Consider the following 12,228-nt stretch of genomic DNA (forward strand, 5'->3'; position numbering starts at 1 on the left):
AATCGTAGAAATCCAACCTTCAATAAGAGATGTCGTTAAGGAATAAAATGGAATGGTGTATCATAAACAAAGATTTAAAAAGTATATTTTTAAAAAACACTTTCTAGATCTGAGAAGAAATCTAAAATTGGAGGTTGGGGGAGTTCAACATGGGCAAGGAAAAAATTCATGAAGTGAGACCAAGACTACGAAGTTGTTAGGTGAAACTTTTACAATTTAAATGGAGAGACTCCTGCTGCAAAACAAACTGGGGAGGCCGGGCGCAGTGGCTCACGCCTGTAATCCTAGCCCTCTGGGAGGCCAAGGCGGGTGGCTCGATCGAGGTCAGGAGTTCGAGACCAGCCTGAGCGAGACCCCGTCTCTACTAAAAATAGAAATAAATTATCTGGACAACTAGAAATATATATAGGAAAAAAAAATTAGCCGGGCATGGTGGCGCATGCCTGTAGTCCCAGCTACTCGGGAGGCTGAGGCAGTAGGATCGCTTAAGCCCAGGAGTTGGAGGTTGCTGTGAGCTAGGCTGCGCCACGGCACTCACTCTAGCCCGGGCAACAAAGTGAGACTCTGTCTCAAAAATAAAATAAAAAAAAAAAAACAGGGGAAAACATGGCTTGATTCCTTCAAAGGAATTGACATAAGAAGGACTCATATTTCTTCTCTGAGTAACAAATGCCAAGAATGAGATGAGGTGTAATGAACAATTTGACCCTAAAAGTTTAGCCAAACTGATTTTGAAATTTTCTGACTCAGAGAGGAACCTACGTGATTTCCGTAGCAGTGAGTCAGATGAACACAATGCATTTACGTGACCAAATCCCTTTTCTTACAACCCGTAAATAATGGCTATTCCACACACTTTCTCCATTTTTGTGTCTTCACATACCCTTTGTGGTGAGGGTTAAGTTCCTGGAAGATTAAGAGGAAACTTTGAATTACATAGTCCAAGAAGGATTTCTAATTAGACTTGAATATCACCAGAAGCTGACTGCTCTTACACACTATCATAACTACACACAGCACCTGCATTTAAATTAGAATTAAGTCTTGCTCCAATAGTTTGAACGCTTTGTGCCCTTGAGGCTCACAGAATGTGAATACAGTCTTGTGCAGCTTCAAGAGGGGGATATGTTCTGAGAAATGAGTCATTAGGCAGTTTTGTTGCCATGGGAACAACATAGAGTGTACTTTCCCAGCCTAGAGGGTACAGCCTACTACACCCCTAGGCTACATGGTACAGCCTATCACTCCTAGGCTGCAAACCTGCGCAGCATTTACTGCTCTGAATACTGTAAGCGATTGTAACACAGTGGTATTTGGGTATCTAAACACAGAAAAGGTACAGTAACAATACAGTATTATAATCTTATGGGTCCATCCTCCTGTATGTGGTCTGTTGTTGAGCGAAACACCATTATGCAGTGCGTGACTGTACTCTCCAATCCTCAACCCCTTATTTTCCTGGGGAATTCAATGAGCAGTCCAGTATTTGAAATTCTCAAACTACTTCTCTCAACAAGCTATTGTCTCTTAAGGCCTCCCATCAAATAGCCTTGTGACTTGTGACCTATGGTTTCTTTTAATTTTATTAAGACTGAGTCAGAAGTCCCGTTTCCATGCTTACTTGTTTGGTGACCTTCTCTAGCAACAGGACAATCTATTCCTGGGATACCACGATCCTTTTCGTATTTGTCAAACTTTATCTTCAGTGCTATATAAAAGTCTATACAAATATTATTCTGTTTTCTGTGGTATTTTCTTCAGTAAGCCACTGGTCCAAGTCAGTAAGTCCTGAACTTCACTATGGGGAAAATTAGTGGTTCCTTTCTTAATAAGGATTGCTTAATCTAACCTAGCTAAAACATACATGTGACACTTTTTAACACTAAGGTTGCACATACAGTATCTTCTTTTCTGGCTCAAAGAGGGGCCCTGTGAGTCCGGGGCCAGATCTCTAAGGACAGTGTGCCCTGCCCCTGCTACTTGTGTCTCTGAGGAGGCCCAGTGAGGCTGATTTGGGGGATGGGAAAAACTGCAAACCAGAGCCGACCACCGTGTTCTGGGTGACAGGCATTTCTGAGGCTCCTCACAGGAAGGGCATGGGGGTGCAAGGGGAAGCAGTGTGCATGTCCTATTCCCCTCATCCAGCCTCTCAGTCTCCCTCTAGTGCTCCTGTTGACAGAGGCCGACAGGGAACCAGCTAGCCAAGAGAAGTGGAGTTTCAGAACCTCTCCTCAGACTGGTGTAGACAAGTGTTCATCAAAGAGACACCTGCATGAATAACCAGCTCACTCACACAATCAGTAAAGCAGCAGCACAATCGTGGGACGGGAACCTTTGAAAAGCTTGCTGACTGTGACTGCACCAACCTTTCACCTACTCTGAAAGTGTGTGTACAATTAAATGTGAACAACCTTATTACCGTATAACCAAACCAGGCAAAAATGTCACAAGATAAAAAAACTACCGATCGATATCCCTTTTAAATATAGACACAAAAATCCTCAACAAAACACTAACAAATTAAATACAACAACATATAAAAAGAATTATACACCATGACCAAGTAGGATTTATATCCAGAATGCAGCATTGATTCAACATATGAAATTAATCAATGTCAGACACCATATTAATAGTATAAGGAGGAAAAAAATGCATAATCATCTCAACAGATGCAGAAAAAGCATTTGACAAAATTCAACACTCTTTTGTGATAAAAGCACTCAGCAAACTAGGATAAGAAAGGAATTTTCTCAACTTGATAAAGGGCATCTACGAAAAACCTACAACATTATGTTTAATGTTCAACATTTTACTGGAGGTTCTAATCAGGGAAAATAGGCAAGAAAATAAAATAAAAGGCATCCAGATTAGAAAGGAAGAAGGAAAACTATCTCTATTCACAGATGACATAATCCTGTACATAGAAAATTCTAAGGATTAAAAAAATTTATTAGAGCTTATACACAAGTTCAGCAAAGTTGCAGGATGCAAGATAAATATGTAAAGATCAGTTGTATTTCTATACAATAGCAATGAATAATTAGAAAATAAAATGAAATGAAAAAAGCATTTCCCTTTATAACATCTAAAGAATAAATACTTAGGAATAAATTCAGCTAAAGAAATGCAAGACTTGCACACTGAAAACTACAAAACATTGTTGAAAGAAACTTTTTAAAAGACCTGAATAAATGGAAAGACATCTCTTGTTCATGGAATGGAGACTTAATATTGCTTAAATGACTATATTCCCCAAAGTGATCTATAGATTAAATGCAATCCCTATCAAAGTTCTAACTTCCTCTTCTGCAGAAATTGACAGCATTTACTGGCATAAATATGAACACACAAATCAATGGAACAGAATTGATGGTCCAGAAATAAACCTATGCATCTATGATAAATTAATTTTTGACAAAGGCACCAAGACAATTCAATGGGGAAAGGATACTCTTTCAACAATTAGTTTAGGACAACTATAGTCAACATGCAAGAGAATGAATTTGGACCCCTACTTTATACCATATACAAAAACTAACTCAAAATATATCAAAGACCTAAATGAAAAGATAAAACTAAAAAACTCTTAGAAGAAAACACAGGAAAAAAATCTTTGTGACCTCGGATTAGGTAAATGTTTCTTAGATATGATACCTAAAGCACAAGCAACTGAAGAAAAAACTAGATAAATTGGACTTTATCAAAATTAGAACCTTTCCTAATCTTGTGCTGCAAAATTATACTATCAGGAAAGTGAAAGGACAACCCACAGAATAGGAGAAAATATTTGCAAATCATAAGTCTGATAAAAAGTCTAGTATCCAAAATATGAACTCTAACAAATCAACCAAAAAAAGACAAATAACCTAATTTGAAAATGGATTCCTCAAAGAAGATATTCAAGTGACCAGTGTACATTGTTCTTGGGTCACTCATACTCAGTGATGTCATGGTAAGTGTTTAATAACCAGCTCTCTGAAAAGATGACTGATTTGTAGTGATGGCCAATTTCTGTGATGTAGGTACAGAAGATGTAGATGTGATGGTTGATTTTGAGCTGTCAATATGGCATCACTGGATGTGAAGTTGAAAAGATGCTTGCAATCAATTTTTGTGAGCCAGTGCAAGCTGCCTCTAGCACCCCACTGCTCATATTAATAATAATTCTTAATTCTGTTTTGGTTATATAAACAGAGTTTATATAAACTCTTCCTGATGACCATTTTTGTTAATTTTTCAATTCAGGAGTATTGGTGCTCTATTAGCTGACAGCTGGGTTTTGCTACTAGCCCTTACTTCACAGCAGCATTTTGCTACTGCAAGATAGTGAAGTTGGCTCTACAAATCCAGATTGTGAGCTGAGTGGGGGAAAGTGAGCAGTGCAATCTATAAGCTTTTTATTTAGTGTCAGGAGGTCCACCATCAATGACCCAGTGCATGGTTTTCTATGCATGTTAGTAAGTGGGAGTCTCCACTAAACAAACCCATTTTGCATTCACTATGCAAATCAATATAAATTCTAGTAATGTAATTGGAATAAAACATAAATTTATAAATGAGCTTCCAGAACTCTTGTTTATTAACTTTGATACAACTGCCAATTCACATCAAGGTTAATGACAAAGATCAAACAAAACAAAACAAAAAATAGCATGTACAATCTTCAAGTGCAATTTTAGTTGTATCCAATTCAATTTTAACTTTACTGTCATTTTCTATTATATCTTGATATGAAAGCTTATTAATTAGATTTTCCTCTTTCATGAGTGTCTTAGTCTGTTTTCTGTCACTTTTAACAGTATATCCAAAACTGGGTGATTTGTTTTAAAAAACAAAAAAGGAATTTATTTCTTATGGTTATGGAGGCAAAGAAGTCCAAGCTCAAGGGGCCACATCTAGGGAGAAACCTTCTTGCTGGTGGGGACACTGCAGAGTTCCAAGGCAGTGCAGGGCATCACATGGCAACAAGGCTGAGCAAGCTACCAGGTCTCTTTCCCTCTTCTTATAAAGCCACCAGCCCCACTCCCATGATGACCAATTAATCCATTAATCCATGAATGGATTAATTCATTCATGACCCAATCATCTCTTAAAGGCCCAACCCCTCACTACTGCCATATTGGAGATAAAATTTCAACCTGAGTTTTGGAGGGGACAAATAAATAATAGCAATGAGCTTTTTTTCCTTGCTCATCAAAAATATTTCCTTAATTTTAAAACATGTCACTTGTCTTGCCATCCCGTATTTTAATTATACTTTCATTGAAACTGTGGTCACTTTAGGGCTGTTCACAAATATTTAGTCTCTCCTCATTCCTGGCCCATTTCCTTGCACTGCCCACATCCTTTGCAGTCAGGCAGGTCCTGTGATTTGCTTTGGCCAATGGGTAATGAGCAGAAATACATACCACTGAGAGTGAGGCTTTAAGAAACAGCATAGAATGCACCCTGTTTCCTTTTTCTCTAAAGTGGTGGTAGAAGATTCTATCAGCTGGTCCCTAATAGGAGTCTTTGGTGAGCGGAGCATTAATGCCTCATTGGCATCAGAAATGAGGTATGGGATTGCTGGATCAAATGGTAGGTCTACTTGTATCTGTTTAAGGTATCTCCATATTGCTTTCCACAGGGGTTGCACTAGTTTGCAGTAAGACATCTGCACCCGAATGTTTATAGCAGCACAATTCACAATTGCAAAGATGTGGAAACAACCCAAATGCCCGTCAATACATGAGTGGATTAGTAAAATGTGGTATATGTATACCATAGAGTATTAGCTATAAGAAATAACGGTGATATAGAATCTCTTACGTTCTCCTGGATAGAGTTGGAACCCATTCTACTAAGTGAAGTAGCCCAAGAATGGAAAAATAAGCACCACATGTACTCACCAGCATATTGGTTTACCTGATCATCACCTAAGTGCACATTTGGGAATAACACCAATTGAGTGTCGGGCAGATGTGGGGGGCAGGATGGGTGTATACCTACATAATGAATGAGATGCGCACTGTCTGGGGAATGGACACGCTTGAAGCTCTGACTCGGGGGGATCAGGGGGCAAAGGCAATATACGTAACCTAAACTTTTGTACCCCCATAATATGCTGAAATAAAAAAAAAAGAAATGAGGTATGTGTGAGAAGGAAGTTTTTGTCAGCCTAAGCCAACCAGATGGGGTGAGGAGGGAGGGAGAAGATTATTTGTTCTTGAAGCACAATCTAGCCCAGTCTAATTCAATAATTAAATCTAATTCAAACATTTAATAAAACAATGCCTACAATAGATTTGCTTCCTTACTTTTTCATTTTGGGGTTTTGGAAGAAGTAACCTGTTCTATAATTTGACAAATATACATAAGTATAGACTCATGGGAATTGTGTGAGAACTATGCATTTTTTTTGCATTCTTAGCCCAAATATCCTGGCATTTATTTTACATTGCATTTATCCAGAGTATCGTCCTTGTTAGTAGCACCCTACCACAGTGCCAGTAAACTGAAAAGAAACCTTTCTGTTCTAGCCTCAGGGAGAGATTAGGGAGGTATCTAAGAACTTTAGAAAGAAAATTATATGATAAATGAAAGTGAAAATACAGGTGAGAACATGTTTTTGAATTTTTATCTAAAATCTTCTTAGTCCTTTATTCCATTGGTCAAAATTACATATGTGTGTATGTTTATATGTGTGTGTATTGTTTACATATATGTGTATGCATGTATGAATGACACATATTCGATCTTTAACTTAGATTCAGTCCCTAATATTACTAGTATTATTTTATTTGACCATCATCCATTTTTTTAATTTCATACTATTAAGGGGGTACAAATGTTTTTGTTACATGGATAGCTTTTATAATGCTTAAGTCAGGGCTGTAAGTGTGCTCATCACCCAAATAGTGTTCATTGTATCTGTTAGGTAGGTTTTCTCCCCTCCCCTCTCCCCATTCCCTCTTGATTTCCAATGACTTTTACTTCTCTGTGTGCCCATCAATTAGTTCCAAATTATTAGAGAGTACATGTGGTGTTTGTTTTTCTATTCTTGAGATACTTCACGTAGTATAATACTCTCCAGTTCCATCCAAATTGTTGCAAAAAACATTAATTTATTTCTTTTTATGGCTGAGTAGTACTGCATGTTAAATATACACTTTGTTAATCCACTCATGAATTGATGGGTACTTGAGTTGATCCCACACCTTTGCAATTGTGAATTGTGTGCAAACTGTCCATTTTAACGAACTCCAGTTTCTCAAAAATATTTAGATAGAAATATCTATTGTCTCAGTATTATATTAGTCCAAAGTACCCAAAATTTATTAATAATCTCATAAATATGACTAGATTATTGTCAACAATCAATTCAATTATATTAAGAATTATTACAGAAATATGCTTTTAAAACTTTACCAGGTCCAAGTACAATTACACTATTTTCAGTTTTATATGGATTACAAGAACAAAATTATATAGATATCAATTACTTATACAATAACCAGTTTGATGACAGTAACAAATTTTTTATGAAATAATTATACATAAACTCTCAGCCATTTAAATTTTAATGCCATTCATTCCACAGTAACTGCCTCATTATCAAAATCTGATGAATGCTGCATATAACAGAAAACTCCAGTACAAGTGGCGTAAGCAAAATACTTCATTATCTCTCACTTAGGAGTTCAGAGAGAGGCTTCCCAGGGCTGGCAGGATGCATCATCTGGGACTTGGGCTCCTTCTCCCTGTCCCACCCTGCCAGTCCAAGGCCTCCAAAATGACTGCCAGGGCTCCAGTCATCACATTTGTGTTCTAGGCAGCAAGAAAGTCTTTCTTATGTACTTCCTTAGCTTCAGTGGGTCTTCATCTCCTCTCTGGGGGTGACCAGGCTTGTTGTCCCTACCCTAGTGGTTTGATGCTTTTGTCCCACAGAGGATAAGTGTCCATTTTCCCACTCCTTTCCTGCATGTCTTCAGCCCTGAGGGACCATCTCTGCAGTTTCCCACTCGGCCTTCAATCTTTTTCATGAGCACCTGGTGGCGGTCCCTGGGAAAGAGATTAAAAGTGGTTGTGACCACTTCTCTTGTGTCTTGGGTTCCCAGAAATACTGCACTGCCATGCTAGCCTGCACTTGACCTTTACCAATTCGTTAAAAATCTTAGCTAAATTGTTCTCACCCACTTGTTTGTTTTTCCACATCTCTTCTTCCCTTTCTATGAGACAGGTGAGCCGGTGCCGTGTCTCAGCTCTCCCTGGAGTGGCCTGCCTTTCCTCGGATTTTAGGTGACTTGGCTGCCTTATAACTTCAGCTCTTTTATAGAGTCAGGAAAAGTTATGACTTTTTAGCTAACCTGGTTTTATCTTCTTGTTCTAATGGGAGCAGCACTCATTGGAGCTTTCCACATTCTAAGCATAAACTGAACTTGAGAGGCAATGTGTGATGATGTAATGGCCCAGAATTTTCCAGTGCTTTGAAAAGTCATTAAGCCACACATACAGACCATCATAAGCCAAGAAATAAAAACAAAAAGAAATCCCGGCCTTGGCATATTGCAGAGAAACTGCAGAATACAAACAGAGGAAGCAGCCATCATTTATGAAGAATTTTAAAGAACAGGCGTCCCAACTGCAACCCCACAAGCCAGAAAGTGGTGACATAATATCATCAAAATGCTTAGGAAAAATAAATGTTAAGCTAAAATTGCATACCTAACGACACCCAATAGTGAGAGCTGTATTAGTTAGGGTTAGGTTTATTTATAAAGAGCCCAAAAATTCCAAATAATAGTGTTTAAAATAGCTTCCAGGTTCATTTTCATCTCAGGTAAAAATCCAGAGGGTGCTGTCTAAGGAGGGATGAAGGTTGTGCACCATGAAGTTTGCAGGGCCTCGATCTCCTACAGCTTAACGTATGGCCCTTATACTCATGATCCAAGGCAATATTTGCAGTTTCACAGTGCCTTTCTTCTTTGGAAAACAATGGTCATAGAAGATGCAAGTAATTTTTCTGGCAAAATAAAACTTTGGTCTTATGTCAGCAATGTAACATGTTTTTTAAAATGCTGTTGGTCTGAGAAATCCACACCTCCCAGAGCCGTGGTGCTAGAGGGACGATCTAGCCTTGAGCTTCCATTCGCAGTGGTGGTAGGAGTAGGAAGAGGGCCTCTTGTCTCTTTTTCCTTTAGACTCTAGAGCATTTGAAAGAATATCAAAGCAGCTGTCTGCTAGTCTTCCCAGGCTTGAAGACACTGCTTCAAGCATCATCAGTTACTTCCATCCTTATAAAGTTCGCACAAAGAATCCCCCCCGAAGGGTCCTGACTGGTCTGCTCCATGTTTCACAGCTGCCCAGGCAAGTCATTCTCAGAAACCATTTGACCACGCAGGCTCCCACTGCTCCCAGGACTGAGGGATGACTGCCCCAGGCTTCCCAGGGCCCCCACCCCCAAATCCACTCTGAGATAAGGGTTAGGAATGCTCCTGGACATTGTCGTGACTGGCCTTCTCAGAGGTATCTCTGGACCGGCCAGGCACCTGGAGGACACAGGAGACAATGACCGGAGTATTGCTCCTTGACCACAGGAAGATATACTTCCTCCCACTGTTTCTGCTCCTCGGGCCCTGGGCTGAAAGAAGGGGACACAGACAGAGCAGGAAGATCGGACAGAGGGACAGGGTCAGAGAAGCACAGTCTGCTGTGAGGGGCAGGCTTGAAGGGCTCAGGAGTTACTGAGTTTTCAGTTTGCTCAGCTTTTTACTTGTGGTTAGGATGCAGTGACAACTCTTAAGCTCCTTACATGCTGGACTGGGAATTGGAAGTCCTATTATTTTTCACATGTGTTTAACTTTGAACAAGTTACCATAACACCTCACTGCCTCCAAAATAAGTTTCTGTCTCCTCCGCTTGGCTTTCTTTCTCCAGAGGCTGAGCCACCCACCATCCAACCTTATCACTTCTTATTCTTTTCTAAGAAAATAGCCTGAGATCTGCAAAGAAGTAAAACCTCTTAAAAATTTTGGAGAGTGCCCTATGCATTCCAGCCTTGCAGCCTAAAGCAGGCAAAGGTCAGCCATGCCTGTCTGTCCTGTGGTGCGATTCAGCCCCACGTGTGGAAATGGGATTGGGAGAGAATACGGTGTGGAAAAGCAAAGAATGCAATGGTAATGCGTGTTCCTGGAGAAAGCTAAGCACGTGTGTGTGAGAATGTGCTCATAGGTGTGTGTGTGCATGCGCAGCTATGTGTGAGCATGTTTGTAGATTCTTACTCTCAGTGCCCCAAGCATGACACTGATTGAAGTCAGCAGTGAGTGGGTTGAGTTGAGTCTGTGGGACTTCTCTGTAAAACAGAGGGAGCACAAATATTCTAAATGAGAGAGGGCTGTGTGTGCGCTGCCCAAGAACATGCTGGGGGGCCTGGGGCAGGGCGGTAACCTCCGGTACTCTCGGCAACAATGACAGACAGGGAAAGCTAATAACAGAGCTGCCTGTGGTCTCCAGGGGCTGCAGGCAGGGCCTCCGACAGGCTGTGCTCTCTGGCCACAGGGAAGATGGACCCTTGAGAGGGGCACAGCCATCATGTAGGCTTAGCCTTCACCTAGGGGAGTGTCCCACAGGGTCAGCCCCAAGCCACCTTTGCAGACTCCTGGGCTTTCCTCTTCCCAGATACCTCCAGTCCCAGGGGGATGGGAGGGGGAGAAGACAGACCCTAGTATTCTGGCCAGGAGTTACATGGCTTCTGGGGGGCCCACTGGAGCGGAGCAGTTTAGCTAAAGTCACCCCATTATTCCCATGGGGATCAATTTGCCTATTGAGAAATGTTCCTGGGAAACTTAATTATCAAACTGGAATAGTTTCATACAAAATCCTACGGGGGTAGCTCTTCTAAAGATTTTATCAAAACCTTTGGTACCTGTTTCTGTTGGGTATAACTTTATTCACAAACATATTCTAGCCCATTAGTTTTTACTTATTTTTCTGCTTATACTAAGTATTTGTCCATTTTTAATATAGTATATACAAGTTATCAAACTTAACTTTTGTAAGGGTTCTAGCTTTTTTTCTGGATTAAAAAATTATTTTATGTATGGTATGGCTGTATTAAAAATAGATGAATAAAACAAGGAAAGGGATATATAGATTCATATATACTTCTACTGTAGTTTTCATGACACCTCAATCAAAAATCATATCGCTCCAGAGTCCCACACTTAGGTTCATAATCCAAATTAGATTATAAGAATGAGCCACCTGAATTGAGTAAATTATAAAACCTCTATAAATTTCTGGGTTTTGATCCCTAAAACATTTAATATCACCTAATTGGATATTTCTAAATATTAAATGAGTTAGCCCTCTCAAAGCCCTTAGAGCAGAACTTGGTGCATACAAAATAAATTCCAGTTTAGAAAATATTTATTACCTACTGCTCTACATCAAGCACTGTTCTAGGGCTGGGGAAATGGGAATACAAGATGGACAAAGTCCCTGTCCTCATAGGGCTTATGTTCTCAGGAAGGGATGGAGACAAACAAAACAATCGACCATATATCACATGGACACAGTGCTATGGGGGAAAAGAGCAGGAGAGTGGAGAGAGGAGTGTGTGGTTTTGTGCTGTAGCCACCTACATAAACTAGAACTGCATTGCTCAATATCCACCTCCCTCTGTGGTTCTGAGTCAGGGTTTGCAAGGAAAGCTTGCATGAGATTTGGAAGGCAAAGGTGAAACAGCAGGCACCATGTTCTGAAGGTTGGTATTGGTGCTAAAACAGGTAGGGTGCACTATTGCTCAGCTCACCTTATTGGCTTGGGCAGCAGCTGGACTGTAGCTCCTCCAAGTCGGCCTCCCTGAGTCCCGGGCCCAGCCCATGTTCAGCTCTGTGGCCAAGGGCATCAGCTGCCTCTGCAGGCCACCCTCACCTTTGATGCTAGAGGCTGTGAGAAACAGCGGCAAGGTCCTGTTTGTCCTTGTGGGTCTTGCTTGTCCTCGTTCTCCTTGCCTTCAAGTCCAACTTTTCTTCCAGTTGTCATCCCTGCTGACTTACAGTGACTTCTGGCCCGTCCCCAGATGCCAGGTCAGCTTCACAGACTGGCTCACCAACTCCCACCAGCGTGTAAGATCTGATCCCTTTAATAATCCCCTAATTCCAAATGACTCACAATACTCTGTTTCCCCAAACAAACCCCAACTGGTGCAGGGAGTAAGGGGTTGCTATTTCAGAAAGGGTGGGC

This window comes from Lemur catta, chromosome 2 (assembly GCF_020740605.2).
Source record: "Lemur catta isolate mLemCat1 chromosome 2, mLemCat1.pri, whole genome shotgun sequence".
NCBI lineage: Eukaryota > Metazoa > Chordata > Mammalia > Primates > Lemuridae > Lemur > Lemur catta.